At 43.5% G+C, this 15,660-nt stretch overlaps 1 long non-coding RNA gene across 1 annotated transcript; it reads left to right on the top strand.

Moving 5' to 3' along the window:
* The first annotated feature begins 1,363 nt into the window (after positions 1 to 1,363).
* Positions 1,364 to 13,532, top strand: LOC123030650. Its single transcript, XR_006416136.1, has 3 exons — positions 1,364 to 1,441; positions 7,395 to 7,484; positions 12,887 to 13,532. It is a non-coding gene; the product is annotated as an uncharacterized LOC123030650 (long non-coding RNA).
* The last annotated feature ends 2,128 nt before the right edge of the window (positions 13,533 to 15,660 follow it).

The raw sequence follows: 15,660 nt of genomic DNA, 5'->3' as shown, positions 1-15,660 counted from the left end.
TCAGTTTTGACCACATCCTGCGATTGGACCTGTACTAAAGTGCTGGAGATGCTACCAAAAATAATAGGGGAAAATGCCAGGTTCTATGGCACCTTAATGACAAAAGGGGATGAGATTTCACAGGCAAAAACCAGCCTGTGTAGGAGATGCATGAAGCAGTCTGAAAATGAGATGGATACCAGTGGGACATACAGGAAAAAACCGCAGTCTGTCTTCAGTCATATCAGAAGTAACTCTGTTCAGGGTGCAGCCAGGCCTGCCTCCATCCAGACTTCTATGTAACTTTTTTCTTTTCCAACTGATTCTTTTTCTTTTTCTTTTGCAACATTCTTATGTGACTAAACAAGCTCAGTCCTCATTGTGCAATTTAGGGGAAGATGTACTTTGCCTTTGGGCTTGTTTTTCAAACAAGGACAAAACTTCCCCCTAAATATGTTAATATGTTAATACTTGATTCTCATTTCTCAGCGGCTGTGGAGAGGTGAGCTGCCTCTCACGTGCACGTTTCATCTGATCCTGAGGAGGAAGCCGCGGGACAGAAATGAGCAGCTGACTTTGCAGTTTCAAGGTAAGCAAGCGAAGAGACCCAGACAGAGCATGAGAATCAGCCGCCTTGGAAAAGGAGGGAGCCATTTCAGGACTGGTAGCAGGAGCAGGCTGAGGGGCTGTTCCTCCTCTCTCAGGCGGCAGCAGCCTCGTTGAGGGTGGAGGCAGAGTTTTGGAAAAGGAGGGGACGTTTCAGCTCTGGTTCAGTTCTTCACAGGGCCAGATGCTTCTCCTACATCTCAAAGAGAATGCTACTTTAATTTATAATGTTTTGTAACTTGTTCAGCTTTATTAAATAACGTTCTGTGCTTGTAAGGTCTCATCTGAGTCCACTGGTGAGGGATGGAGGGAGGGAGGGACCCGCTCAAGTCAGTAGCCCTATTTTGGTGCTAATTCTATCGGCACTTACAAGCTGCTACTCTACATTTATTTATGGTGCACTCATCGTTCCTTATTCACAGTAATTTTCTGGTTCTTTAAACAATGTCATGACCTTTCAGTTTCACTTCTGTTTTTAAACAGCACTTCTGGGTAGATTTATTTTAAGAACAGAAAAGATGCATTATGGTTTGTGAATAGTGAAACACTTTTTCACCCCTGTAACTGCATTATTCTGCTGTACCATAGTGCCACCTAGAGGTTATGCAGTAGAAAAGCAGGACAGGAGATGCTTTTCACGTAGTGCTTGGATCTCAAATCCTGAAATGAAACTGAAAGCATATTCAGTGGATTAGCAGCCTCATGTAGAAACAAAAGTATAAGAGCCAGTGTGGTGCATGGTTAAGATTGCAGCACTGGGACTCAGAAGATCTGGGTTCTAGACTCCACTCAGCCATGGAGCTAACTGGGGCACAGGCTCTCAGCCCAACCTCCTCTCATGGTTCTTGTTGTGCAGGTAAGATTGATCAGAATCATGCAATCATGCCTTAACTTCCTTCAAAGGAAAAAAGCGGCATAGAAGTATAAAAAATACATCTATATGATGAAATATCAAGGGTGTTTGACATGTTTGTGTAGATTGCTGCTTTGTGGTGGCCATTCTGAATACTGTGTGTTTATTCAACTGAGAGGAATGCAGGGAGTAAATGTGGAGTCTTCCTTAATTATTCTTGTATTATGCTTTAATCCTTCCCCAATATTAGCACATGGTTAAAGCTTACAACAAACACCTCAAAGGATCCAGCGCGTGACACCCTTCAGTGAACTTTGGACTCATCTGTGAGTTTCTTTCCCTCCCATCATGGTAATTGTCACAAATGCCATATCAGTGATTGTATTAAATTTGTTCCTACCTCATTGAGAAATGTTCTCCGTGCTCATGAAAGGCTAACAAAAAAACCCAGTTGCTGCATCTGGCAGCTGGTTGACATGAGAATTAAACTCTTGTACAAGAAGATGAAGAAAGCATTATGCTGGACATATCAGCTTGGCAGCAGAAATATTCTGGGAAGAGAGATTTCACTTTGTCAAATCCAAGCTCCAGAAAGCTTAAAAGGAAGCCTTTGCAAGGAACTCAACATATTTCATCTTGGATGAAACAGGATGGATATTTTGATCATGCAGGAGAGAGCTTAGCTGCTCTGTAGTCTCAAGCAGGAAACCACCAAGGCAAAGTAACTCCCAAACTGTTCTGGTGCTGTAAGAATAAATCAGGTCAAAGCATACTCTAGAAGTGTATTTATATTCATTTTGCTGTACCTTACAGCAAAATGTACATTACACAAATGTTTATACTCACGATAATAAACTTTTATTCTCTCTGGTTTCCTATAATTGGAGTTGAAGTACTATATGGTGTTTAAACCAATTTATTTGGCAGGGTGGGGATGGGCTCCCTTCAGAGGCAGGCATCCGAAAAGTTCTGTTCAAGGAAAGTATCACTGCTGTTTCAAAATTTAAAGCTTTTGGCTTTGTTTTGCTGTGAGAAAATAAAACTGATATTTGGAAGATCAATATCTTGGTGATTCATTAACTCTAATTCTGGATACTTTAAAGATCAAGACATGTTGTTGAGGTTATATTTCATTTAATTATAGCAGCTAGAGTCTTAATGCTCCAACCCTGAAGTCCCAACTTCAATATTTTAGGGAATAACACAGGTTACATTGTACATCCATTTGAGATAGCAATAAATATGCAGGTGCCCCAGAGCACATTAAAATATTATTTCAATATTGTATAACTACAGTCAAAGAAGTGTAACCAACTGGATGGAAATTCTGAAATGTTTGCGTGTATTTTAGGAGCGAGTTGATTATTTAATGAATTTGATCCTTGAGTAATCTCAATAAGCCTTTCAAATTGTGGCACACATTAAACAGGTTTGTTCATGTGTCTGTAAAATACTACACGCTTTGTATCAATGATTATGGTAATAGGTCCTCCTACTATTATTACATCTACCATCAGGCAGAGGGAAGCAGTTGTCTTAAGAGTTAGTTGGTGGGAGGCAGCAGCAAGGTGCTGGAAGAGAGGCCTGCATGCTACCAGGCCTGTGCTGTGTCTCTCCGTTAGACTGCTTCAGGTTCCTCTGCTAGTCAAGTCAACTTTTGTGCGTGAGATGGCAGGGTGTGTCCTCTTGCTCTTTGCCTCAGGCGGCAAAATATCTTGGGCTGCCCCCTAGTATATTGGAATTCCTTGGGAAGCTGAGAGGAGTGGTGGAAAAAAGCAGGGCTGACCTCGAACCACAAACATCTCAGGTGTAGGGGAGGTACAAAATTCTCAGTCAGGCATGTGGAACATGCAACCCTCCAGGTAACTCCCATCAGTCCTCACTATTGAGGATGAGTTTCAGGATGAGTTTCAGTCCAACACCTTCTGGAAGACTGCACATTCTGTACTCCTGCTGTAAGGAAACAGAAGCTAGCCATTCCCTGAAAGAGGCAGTGGAGAAGGAAGGCTGGTGCAAAGTCCTTTGCTGTCTGAGGTGAAGGGCAAGGTGGTGCCCTCCCTCCCAATATAAAAGCTGGCCCAAGTGGAAGTTTCGTCTTACTTCAACACCGAGAACGGAAAGCGTCTTCTGCTGTATCTGAAAGCAGCACACGATCGAAGGGGCAAACAGTCCAGAGCAGGGTATGAGGCACACAAACAGCTTTGGAGTATCTGAAGAGCACTGCTGGATTGGACTAAGGGTCCATCTAGTCCAGCATCCTGTGCACACAGTGGCCACCCGCTGCTCACTGGATCCCACAAGCAGGACAAGAGTCGACAGCTCCCACCACCTGATGTTCCCCAGCAACTGGTGTGCGTAGACACTGGACGTAGCATACAGCCACTGATCGTCTTCAGGAATGCTCCAAACCCCTTGTAAAGCTGTGGAAATTGTCAGCCATTCCGACATCTCGTGGAAGTGAAGTCCATATTTAACTACAGATTGTGGGAAGAAGCCCTTCTTTTTATCTGTCCTGAATCTCCCATGGATCAGCTTCATGAGGTGACCCCACATTCTTCTACGGGGAGGGGAAAAAAATCCCTATCGACCATGCAGAATTTTGCACACCAGCTCTGCCCTCCAACGCCAGCATCTGCCAGCACACTTTGCCTAATGATGGGATCAGCCCTATGCATATAGAAAATAAACTGGCATTGATTGATTTATTTAACACTTTTCTATACCGTCCCATTACAGACATCTCAGGATGGCATCCACCACTGGGAAATAATGTACGCATTGAACTCAGTGGAGCCTACCATTGAGTGGATACAATTGCATTGTAACACACTGAAATTGCCAGGAAGGGCCTCCAGGTGGCAGCTGTTACCAGGGAAAGAAATAACAGAAGCATGAAAACAGCTGCAATAGTTTGCTAAGGGCAGAAAACACAGTTTTCATTGCCATTAAAACGGACTCATCTTTGGAACCTGTGAACTCAGTCTCAGATCTCTTTTCTCTTACTGGTAATCATGAAGTATTAGATATTCCTGTGCATGTGCAGAGTGCCTTCCCATGCACAGCCTAGCCATGTAAAATGGAGCAGAAAAGGATGAACTTCTGGGTTCATTGCATATTGATGTCCAAGACAAACTGTTTAGAGGGGAGTGAGCAGAAGGTAGATCTAAAGGAGATTTGGATTTTAGCTGTCAGAATTCCTTTAAAGGGCGGTAAAGGTCAAAACATTTGCAAACTGGCTTTCTGCCCTTTCTTTCAAAGTCCTCCTCTTGATCTTAACTTTTAAAATTCAGAGGAGGCAGTATTATCAACTAAGATAATTTGCTCATGCACACGTTTTTTCTGCAGGTTTTTTTCTGCCATTAGCAAACATCACATACAGTCCAGGCTGAGAAACCTAGGTTTGGGGCAGAAATTGAGCATGTGTTAGGAGGCACACAAAGCTAAATTACAGAGATTGTCAGATGCAGTAAAGGTACAGGAGCTCCACCCTTGTCCACCTGTGTAAAAGCAGCCATAGCTTCTTCTCACCTGCACAGCACGACACCAGCCTCCTCCCAAGATGTTTTAGAATGCAAAGCCTGGCATTCCTTAGCAGCTATGCTGTCCGGGGATAATGGGAGTTGAAAACCAAAACACCTGGGAAACATCAGGTTGGAGAAGGCAACAGGCAGCACAATTACATTGTGATTAATTGCATGCATCCATCCATGTTAATAGTCTCGTGTGGGACTCTTGTGTGCAGTATATGAATTTAATAAAATAATTTCCAATGTGGCAGCTCAAGGCTTGAGTGTTCCCCCCATCACGTTGCATCCAGCAATGCTCGATGTGCCAGGGATATGGGTTGGGTGTTGCAGAGCATTAACTGCACAGGGTGGCTTGGGGCAAAATGGCCAGTTAGAACAGCCATGCGCACTGGCAACGGTGCTACGGAGGGCTGTGCAAGGGCAGGCTACAGGGAAAATACCCTGGTGGGCTTGTCAGCTGCGGCGGAGGAGGTAAACAGATCTGCTCTCAAAGGTGTGTGGTGGTGTGCTGAGCAACAGCTGAATCGGTACGAGATGATGCAGGGCTCGAGGGCCTTTGGCCTTGAAGTGCTTGGAATTTTGCCCCAAGACCACTGCTCTGGATCCCAAGGGGGTGCCACATCCCCTAATTACATTGCATGGAACCAAACATAAGAATCGCGCTGCATCAGACTGGTCAAACTTGCTACGTCAGGCCTTCCTTTAGGATGCATCCAGGAAGACCCTGCAAAGACAATGTGTCCCTCCTCACTGATGCCCCCCAGTGACAATTCACTGAAAATGGAGGTTTTGTGCAGCCTGCTTGGTCTAGTTGCCCATTAGGGCCAATATACTTCTCCCCAGTGGCTTCATCTTATCACTTTCAAACCTGTCTAGCCTGATGGCCATCGCCAAGCCTTGTGGCAAGGAGTGCCACAATCTGATCATATGCAGCACATCTATCCTGAATCTTCTGTCAAACAATTTCACAAAATGACCCCGAGTTCTAGCATGACTAGACAGAAAAACTTCTGTATACACCTTTCCTTACAGTATGCAAAATTTGATTACTCCCCCCCCCACACACACACACACCTAGTCTGGGTCCCTCTGGATGTGTTGACAACTCTTGTTCTCTCACCTGATGGGGGCTGGAGTCCCACATATCTGGAGGTCCCCAGACTGGGGACAGAATTGCTCTACCACAGGGGTATTCTCCCCCTTTCAGCCTGAGGACCACACTCCATTTTGGAGAAGCTCAGGGTGGAGGGTTCATTCTAGTACTGGGCAGGAAAAAGGGCAAAAGTACCAGCCAGTTTCATCTTAAAGTGCTTACTGCCAGCTACGGAACCTTAGAGGCATTTTGACCTTTTAAAGTGAGGGAAAGCTGCACAAAAGCCAGGAAACTATCAAATGTGCCTGGGGAAAATGGGCAAGGCCAACTAGGGAACCCCAGAGGGCTGGATTACAGCTCCACGAAGGACAGATTTGGTCCCTGAGTTTGGATTCTACTCTGCTTCAACATCTTCCCTTGTCATTATTTCCCTCTACAAGTATGGAGTAACACTCAATGCCAACATGCCCAGTTTTATGCCTATCTGTCTCCCCACACTGATCAGTCTTCTGTGCACAAACAGTCCTTAATACGTAGAAGGCATTTCTCTAGCCCCCCTTTCCCACTTGACACCCCTCTTCTAAAACTTGTGTTCCATGTGCCTGCTGGACTCCGCAGCACAGCATCCGACCTTCCCCACTGAAAACCAAAATTGTCATAGTCTCAGACAATCAAAAACTCTTTAGATCACTTCGGGTCAGAGGAAGAAATTTTTATTCCGTTAGCCACTACAGAGAACGTTTTGTAGCCAGTACTGCAAAAAAGGGCGGGCTTCTCCCAACTGGTGCCCACAAAATGTTTTGGACTCCAACTACCATCAGCCCCAGCCAGTGTTACCAATGGTTAGGAATGCTGAGAGATGAACCCAGTACATCTGGAGGGTTAACATTAGAGGCAGCTGTTATCATGGAGGAAATCATGCCATCTGCTTTCAAGTCTGGTCGAAGGACTGGAGCACTGTAGGTTGTTTCTGTCCTTGGTTTAACACAGCTGGGAGGCAGAATTGGCTCTGAGAAATCCCATCTCTGCACCACTCTTCCTTCCATCCTCTGTACCAGCGGGGCCACAACTGGCACTGGTACAAGGGTTGGGAGAAAGAGGAGGAGAGTATACACATGCCAGTGGGTGGGAAGAAGAATAGATGCTCATCCAAATGCAAAAATCTGTAGGAGTTTGTAAAAAGAAAAAAGAAGAACAGGGTTAGAAAAGTCTGGATTACAGAAAGGAGGTTATAAAGACAACCTGGAAGGATCAGAACATTAAAATCACCTGGAGTGCATGCTTCACTGAGGCAGTAAAAAAATTGACTAATCCTCTCCACTGCCCATTTTCTTAGAAGTATGCTGGAAGCAGATGGGAATCATTTTGTTTTAAACATCATCCTGAGGTTTCCCCCTCTTCTCCACTCTGAGGTTTCAGCCAACCTGTAAGTGTTCCACAATGGTAAATTCTCTACTGAAAATGTTGCCTGGACAGGGTTAACAGAATCCAGAAAGCATCCTTGCTTATTAATTAGGGATGTATACCAGTGTAATGACTGCAGCCAAAAATGGTCCTTTCATAATTCTCAGTCCCTTCTTTTTCATGTCTTGTTAAAACAAGACACATCCATAATTCAATGAGTTATTAGGTATATTTGTTTAACAGGTCCTAATGTTTTAATTATAGTCTACTTTATCCATGATTAGCTGCCTCAGGCACTATTTTTAGTTAGAAAGGTGGAAAAAGAAATTTCATAATTAGAACAAACATGGAAAGTGTTTTGTAAGTGGCAGTGTGGTGTAGCAATCACCCTGCTGAACAAGGACTGAAGAGATCCAGGTTAAAAAATAAAGGTCTCTGCTGAGTCATGAAGCTCACTGGGCAGAGTGAGCCATGTGTCCTACTTTACAGAGGACTGTGCAACTTTAATTTAAAGCCCCAACAGAAGGGAAAACTCTCGCTGATGCTGCAGTTGTCCATTCAGTATCTGGACAGCAGACTGCTGGTCATAATTTTCTCATTTGTGGTAAGTTGTAATATATTTCTACTTAAAGTACAGATATTAGACATCATATCTAAATTTTTATCTCTATTCCCATGAATTACCACAATGGACTTTCATGCAGATCTACGCCCTCTTTTTGAATACTCCCTTCCTTTCCTTACTTTTCTTTTGGGTGGGGGGGATAATGGCTATGTGTCCTCCCCATATGCTATTCCTGTTTGTAGCAGCATGAAAGCATGCTGCAAAGATTCAGCTGCCCAATACCCATCAGCTGAAGCCAAATCCCTGTAGGTCATTTACATGGTGGGATCCTATTAATATTTAGACAGAAAAAAGGAATGTCAAGAATGGTGGGACTTAAATGTCTAAATATGCATAGGATTGTGCTCTGAGGGACACAATCAACTGCATGGTCATACAGTAAAGAGCACCAGCACCATCAGAGGGGTGTAATCCATGGGCACGTTCCATTTTCACCTTTTGAGTACAGACAGAAAAGCAGAATAAGCATGTTTAAATCACAAGAGGTAATAACTGAAATAACACACAATTAATAACGGAAGTGGCCACTGGATGACCTCGGCTTAATCACTCCTAACCCTTATTCTCTCAACTCCTCGCAAGGTTGTTGAGCAATTAAGATAACAGAGAACCACGGATGCTTATCTTAGGTTCTTTGAGGAAATGCAGAACAGAAACATAATGTATAAATACATATATCGATTTCTGGTCTTCATCTTAATTGGTGGTTAAAAGCCACACCAAATACATGTGGGGTCTAACTGCATACTAGCAATGTTCTCATATTAGAAGAGAAAGCAGGTTTTCTCTGTGGAATGGTCCTAACCCCAAAGGTCAGTTAAGTTCAATGAGCTTAGCACAAATGTGATGAAGTAACATCAAAGAGAAACACCCAGGTCTCCTGACAATCATCCTTGCCATGAATATCATATGCTCATTCCCGAGGGGCCAGAGTTGTTATTTCAAGACGATTCTAGGTATTCTAGCCAGGGATGTGAGAGCAGAACCAAAATTCAGGAGACTTTCAGCTCAAAGCCTAGGTAAAAAAAATCATCAGATCTTTGCAGACAGAAGTTCAAACTGCAAGCTGAAAGCTGGACTGTGTGCAGGGCGTGCGCACATGTAGATCACTCTTCTGACCCTAGAACAGGCTGCCACAATTCTGGTGCCCTTCAGGGCTGGGGACAATGGGAACTCTAGTCCAGCACAACTGGAAGGTACCAGGTTGAGCAACACTTAGCTAGATTTTTGTATTATCTGATATTTGACTCTGCACTAGGTATTTCCTGGAAGTCCACAAAACAACGAACAGTGTAGTTTTTAAATTTCAAATTCACTGTTTTAAAAATATGCAAAACCCCATACTAATTCGGGGCTGAAAAGGACAGATGGCAAAGTTTGAATATGACCAAAGAAACAGAAAGAGAAAACATCTCTACTCTTCCTTTTTTAAAAACTCAGGGCAACAGGCACCACTTTTGTCCTTTTGGTGTTAGCACTACCTTTCTATTTATTCTATTATATTAGAAGCATTTCTGCCCTGTCTTTTAAGCACAATCATCTAAGGCAGCCTACAAAGTGGTGGTGATGATGATGATGATGATGATGAAGATGAAGAAGAAGAAGAAGAGGATAGCAAAGCAACCAGCACGCTTCCAATAAGAACAAGTCCTGTGAAATACCCAGACAATAATATTACTAGCAATAAATGTTTATTTCACGCCTAAATGTTCCTGACAAACAGACATGGGGATGGAGCTTGACAGATGGCACATGTCCCCTCTGAGAAACCCTCTTCCTTGAAGTCCACCAACAGGGACATCCATGGCAGGGATGCTACTGTCTATCTGCTGTGTGCCTCACTGGAACACTTGCTCCAAGTAAGTGATTTCTATGGGGTCTCTCATTTCAGCTAAGGAAGCACAAGACTGCAGCCAACATTTCCAAATGTTTCTCCCATAGGAAACTGGTCTCACTGACCTGCCTTCAAATTTTCTATAGCTCCAAGGAACATGAAATGGGATATCAGGGGAAATTGTTCCCCGTTACAGAGGACTTCTTATAGATTAAGAAGAAGGTTAAGATTAAGAGCAAAAATTTCTGTTTTGCTTTGGGGTGTCCTCCCAGTTAGATGACCCTCCGCAGCAACTGGGGTGTCTGTAAGGGGCTCAAAAGGGGAGAGGGAAAAGCAAGCACCTGATTAATGAGCGGAAAGACACTCATCTAACTATGTATTTAGCCCTTTTGTGGCCATTAAATTCCTACGGATTCCCAGGGGCTCAAAGTTTTCCCCACGAACCTTTGTAAAGCCTGACAGTTCCCTGCCCATCACTTTGACCACCCAAGCAGATTTTTCTCTCATGTACTTTCATTTCCTTCCATTTCCGAATCATTGCTGCCTCTCACACCCATTTATTTCTAGTCCATTTTATTTACATAGAAGTGTTATAGCCTGCTTTTTATATACAATCAACTCAATGAGACTTAGAAAAAGAAGTTCATAGACTACATAACATACTTCTTTTAAAAGGGTCAAAAGCCATCCCAGTTTAAATTAGTCAATTCAGTATTTGTTCTATAGTAATTCAGCTTTTTTTTTAGAAACGGAATATAGAATTTTAACCCATCGCATGGCTATTTAAAAAAGTGTTTAAGCAGCTCACCTGAAATCCAGGAGAGATGGAGAAAACCAAACCTCTATAGAAGAGAAGGGAAGGGAAGGGAGGCAGATGTTCAATTTAGAAATGGGGACAAGGGATACCCATTTAAGGTTCATACTCAGGCACTTTACTCATAGTCATACCCAGAAAAACATTTTTATTTCTACCAGATGAAAAAACAGATTCCAGCCATGCTGGAATTATGCCAATCACTATGGGATCAGGATATAAAAACCCAAACATCCTTTTTCAAAGGATCTTACAAAACAGTCTTCCTGAAATGAGAAGAATTTCCTGTAAAGTCATGTTCTAGTCCAAGAAAATCAACTCTGAGTATGCCACAATAGCAGAGTCTAAAAATATATTTATTTAAACAATTCATACCCCACCTTTCTATACAATGTACCTGATAGCTTACTTTCAACTAGGTCTGTCACCCAATTAAAAAAATGAGTTAACTAACTCTGCAGTCTTATTTATACACACCTACCTGGAATTAAGTCCCACTGAACACAGTATAACTTTCTTTATGTGGACATGAACAGGACTGTGTTGTCAGTCAATTCATTAATTAATGAATTAACAGCACACACTTCTACAGGTTTACACAGAAATAAGTTCCACTGAGTTCAGTACGCAAGCATACAAAGGATTGCAACCTAAAATTCTGTAAATTTCCCCTTTTCTCACAAGGAAGCATTTTATTTAAATGCTGCTTGCCGCCTGAAATGTCTCCAAGTGCCTGTATAAAATATCTGCTTAAAAATGAAGGATATGATCAATATTCTTGCTCTTTAAAAAGTACAACACAAATCATTACACTTACCTCCTACAGTCACAAACCAGTTAGCGACCCTGTTCAAGGATCATTATTTTCTTCCACAGTTCTGCCTGGGAGCAGGGTAGCTGTGACTTAAAATAATTCCCGGCAAGTGAACCTCACGAAGGTGGATCCACTGCCGCTTGGGGTTGAGCAGCTCTCTCAGACTCTGGCTGTTTAGGAAATCCCTCTTTAACGTTCAAGCCTAGGGGTAATTTCCATATGCAGGACTGAGATCAATTGCTCCACCCCACTGTAATATGATGGCAAAACCTACATGAAGCAGAACAGCCTTCAGCAGGTTGGGGAAGATAAGAGTAGAAGTTCGGGCTTTGTTTTCTAAAAACTGGTCTATGCCGCTTTTAGAAACAGTCACAAGCTTACACAAATAGCATCTGAGAGAGATACCACAGCTTGTGGCTGAGGTGAGATCTGAAATGAGGACTTCTCAGAGGCTCAGCTGCCGCATGAGCTCGATGTATGAGAAAGCGCTGCAGGCATAATGGCTCTGGGTCAGACTTCACCCTCCAGGCGGCTTTGGGACTACAACTCCCATCTGCACCGAACATCAGCCATGCTGGCTGGGGTGAATAGGAGTCACGGTCCAAATGGACCAGGCTGCAGGCTCACAGACCCGATGTGTAGAAAGCTGGTCTCAACCAGGGTGGGCTTATTTGCCTCTCTGCCCAGTAAGTTCTATGCTGAATGGCAGACTAGCAGCCCTTCCCAGCCTGGCACTCCCCAGATGTTTTGGACTACACATCCCATCATCCCTGTCCATTAGCCAGGCAGGCTAGTATTAATGGGTGTTCTAGGTCATCCAAGTGCCCCCAGGGGTTTACAACTCCCATCAGCCCCAATCTTCAGGGCAAATGATCATAGATCATGAGATTTCCTGTTTAAAACTCTGGTGGGCATTGGTTTAGGAAAAGATACGCTAGTGTTTCCTTGTCCTGAAGAAGCCAGGAAACGAAAGCAGTTCTTCTGCAAGCAAAGGGCTCTGCCACCAAGAGGTTCTATAAAGTATTCGTTGTTCTACTGCTGAGGCATGATCACCTCTCCCATGAGACAGCCTGCAGCGGTTATCACCATATATATGGCACTGTGGATCCTGCACTGCACTACAGGTTGCCTGGGAGCTGGCTATAAGCTGATGGCAAGCATCCGGGTTAGGGCTTTTTCAGTTTAGAGAAGAAGAAAACTGAACCCAAGGGAAAATGAAATGGAAGTTTATTAAAGCATGCCCTGTACAGAAAAGATACCCCTTTAAAATTGCTATCTTGTACAAAATGACCTGTAAGTAAGTCCAACTGAACTTAATGGGTCTTACTTCTAAGCAGAAATAGAAGAGTGCTGTAAGGATACTGGAGTCATCTGGTGAAATTCGTTGGCAGAAGATGCAGGACAGACACAAGCACATATTTTTGTATAAAATTAATTTATGGGATGAGCTGCTATAAGACTTGATGAGCCTCCAGTCTAAGAGGGAATTAGACAGGTTCACGAAGAAAAAGGCAATCGATAACCTCTAGTCACAATGGCCATATGGAAACCCCTCACATGCTTCTGTGTGCCAGTGGCTGGAAACTCCAGCAGGTGGGTGTTGATGCCCCAACTTTACGCTTCCTGGAGCCATCTGTGTGCACAGAATGCTGGACAAGACAGACTCCTGGTCTGACTGAGCAGGTCTCTTCTCAAGTTTTATGGTTATAGCTATGCTGTGGACACTGCATTCAGCAGAGCAAAATAAAGTTGGCAAGAGGTATGGGAAACAATACCAATTTTAAAAAGTTGTGTAAAGTGGGTACATTTAGCCTAGAAAAGGGAAGACTGAGGGAAGGCATACCAGCACTCTTCAAAGACCTTCAAAAACAGAAGAGAGAGCAGAGGACAGAATTAGATCTAATGGGTTGGAATTCCAGGAAGGTAGATTTCAGCTGAGCATGTCTAAATGGTAACAACAGTGGAACCATTACTGGACTGGTGATAGGACTGGTTCTCCCTTGCTGGAGGTTGTTCAAGCAGAGCCTGGCAAGCCATCTCTGGGGGTGTTCTAGCTCTAGATTTCCTACATTGGGGTGGTCCTGGGCTAGGTCAGGATGAGCAGAAGAAAGATATTCAGATGGCTGGGGCTTCAACTCTCAGAAGCTCCTGCCAGCATGGCCAATGGTCAAGAATGCTGGGTTTAAAACCCATGGGGATCTACATTCTGCCCTTCCCTGAACTAATGACATTCCCCTCCAACTCTGTGACACCACTATCCAGCAACAAAAACAGGAGATTTGGGGTGCTTCTAGGCTGACTGCTTTTACCATGACCTGTCCAAAGACATGGCACAGTTATCCTCTTAACAAAGGTTTTTGTTTGTTTGTTTTACTTTTTTCTTCTTCTTTTGGTGAAAAGAAAAAAGATGGGAGAATCACTGGGGAAACAAGAAAAGGTTTCACCAAGCTGAACATGATGTTGCCTGGACACCTCATCAAATTTCGTTAATGAGGCAGGGCCTGATAAAGCTGTACTAAAAGCCCTTGCCTCCCTGCTTAGTGATGGTGAGATCAAAGTCTTTCCTAGAATCATCCTTTGGCTGCCTGCCCGCCCACCCGCCCACCCACTGCTTTGCTAGCCCTTCTCTCCCAAGGTAGCAAGCATTACACAACTACTTAGAAGGGAAAGATATTATACACTTTGCTCTCTTTCCTCCCTGCTTGGTGGCTCCCTACAACTTATTTTTAGCCATGTGCACACAGTGAAAGCATTATGTATATAGACAGAAGCACGGCAAACACAGGTTGTGCAGCAGACAGCAAGAACGGGCACCTGAGCGGCTGCTTGTTCCCCTTTCCACCCAATTGCAGAGTGCAACTTATTTCCCTAAGTATACCTGCTTGAGCAGACATGACAACGGACAGGAGTAATAATATTAGTGGCCTTACTCCATTCTGTTACTAAGTGCCTAGAGACAGCAGGTCAGCTACCACTGAAAACACGACCTTGATCTAAACCAGCTTTGTCCAACCTGGTGCTCTCTACATGTTTTTTTAGATTAGAAGTCCCATTGGCCATGCTGGTGGGACTGATGTTGGAGGTCTTCTGTTCCTCTCCTGAATTTGAAGAAACTTTAATTCAGCCGGTTGTGGGTACTGTTACAATAGCAACATGGGGGACAGGTGGGACAGGGATGAGTGAGCAGTCAACTATTTTCTCTAGATTTATCTATAGCTAAAAATGAGATACCCCATCCCAACAGCAGCAGCGAGACCTGTGATAGAAAGAAAAGGCAGACATGATGGCTCTATTCCTCACTTTAAGTTTAATGGCTAGTGGAGAGCAGGAGATTTAGACTAATGAACCAGCATGAAGAGAAGATTTTTTTAAAAAAAGCTCCACCAGCATTGCTACCATAATAAAAATCTGAGCTGCCCTACTCCCAATGGCTGGTTAAAGTTAAAAATGAAAGTTGGGAGGTCAGATCATGGGATTCCCACATTGCATCAGAAGCTACTTTGCAGCAACCAGTTTCGAATGGTTATAAACTGGCACACAGTGCAGAGATCTGTATTTTGCACCTGTGTGGGGGATGGGGAATTCTAAATGCATGAAACAGCCCTCTGGTTGGAAATTACTGATAGATTCATTTGCTGATTATTAGAAGGCAAGAAATGCTAGATATAAGGGATGTCACAAGAGAGCATGAAATAACTGCATGGGCAGGGGTAGATATAGAACTATATGGACAGATATAGGCAATCACATCTGCGTTGCTAACTTCCCACCATCAAAAGTATAAGAAGGCATGGAAAGTAGATAAAGTGACAACTTTAGGTGAACTACTTTGGGCACAGATGCCAGCTGTGAAGGTGTATTTTAAAAACTTACCTAAGCATAGTGTAACGCTCTGTAAGAGAGTTGTAAGAAGTCTTGCAAGAAGTTAGTCCCACTCAGTTCAACGGCACTTATTCTCAGGTGTGTATAGCGGGTCACCCTTCCAAATATATCTGCCTTCCAAATATATTGGATTCCCATAATTCCCACCCAGCATGGTCAAAGTTGGAAAAAAGGTGTTCTACTGGACTGCAGCTGTTCTGACAAGAGATCACTTCAGTTTCATCTATAT

Source organism: Varanus komodoensis, unplaced genomic scaffold (genome assembly GCF_004798865.1).
Source record: "Varanus komodoensis strain SLA01 unplaced genomic scaffold, ASM479886v1 scaffold45, whole genome shotgun sequence".
Lineage (NCBI taxonomy): Eukaryota > Metazoa > Chordata > Lepidosauria > Squamata > Varanidae > Varanus > Varanus komodoensis.
Note: the sequence above shows the minus strand (reverse complement) of the source record. Positions and strands in the feature narration are given on the sequence as shown.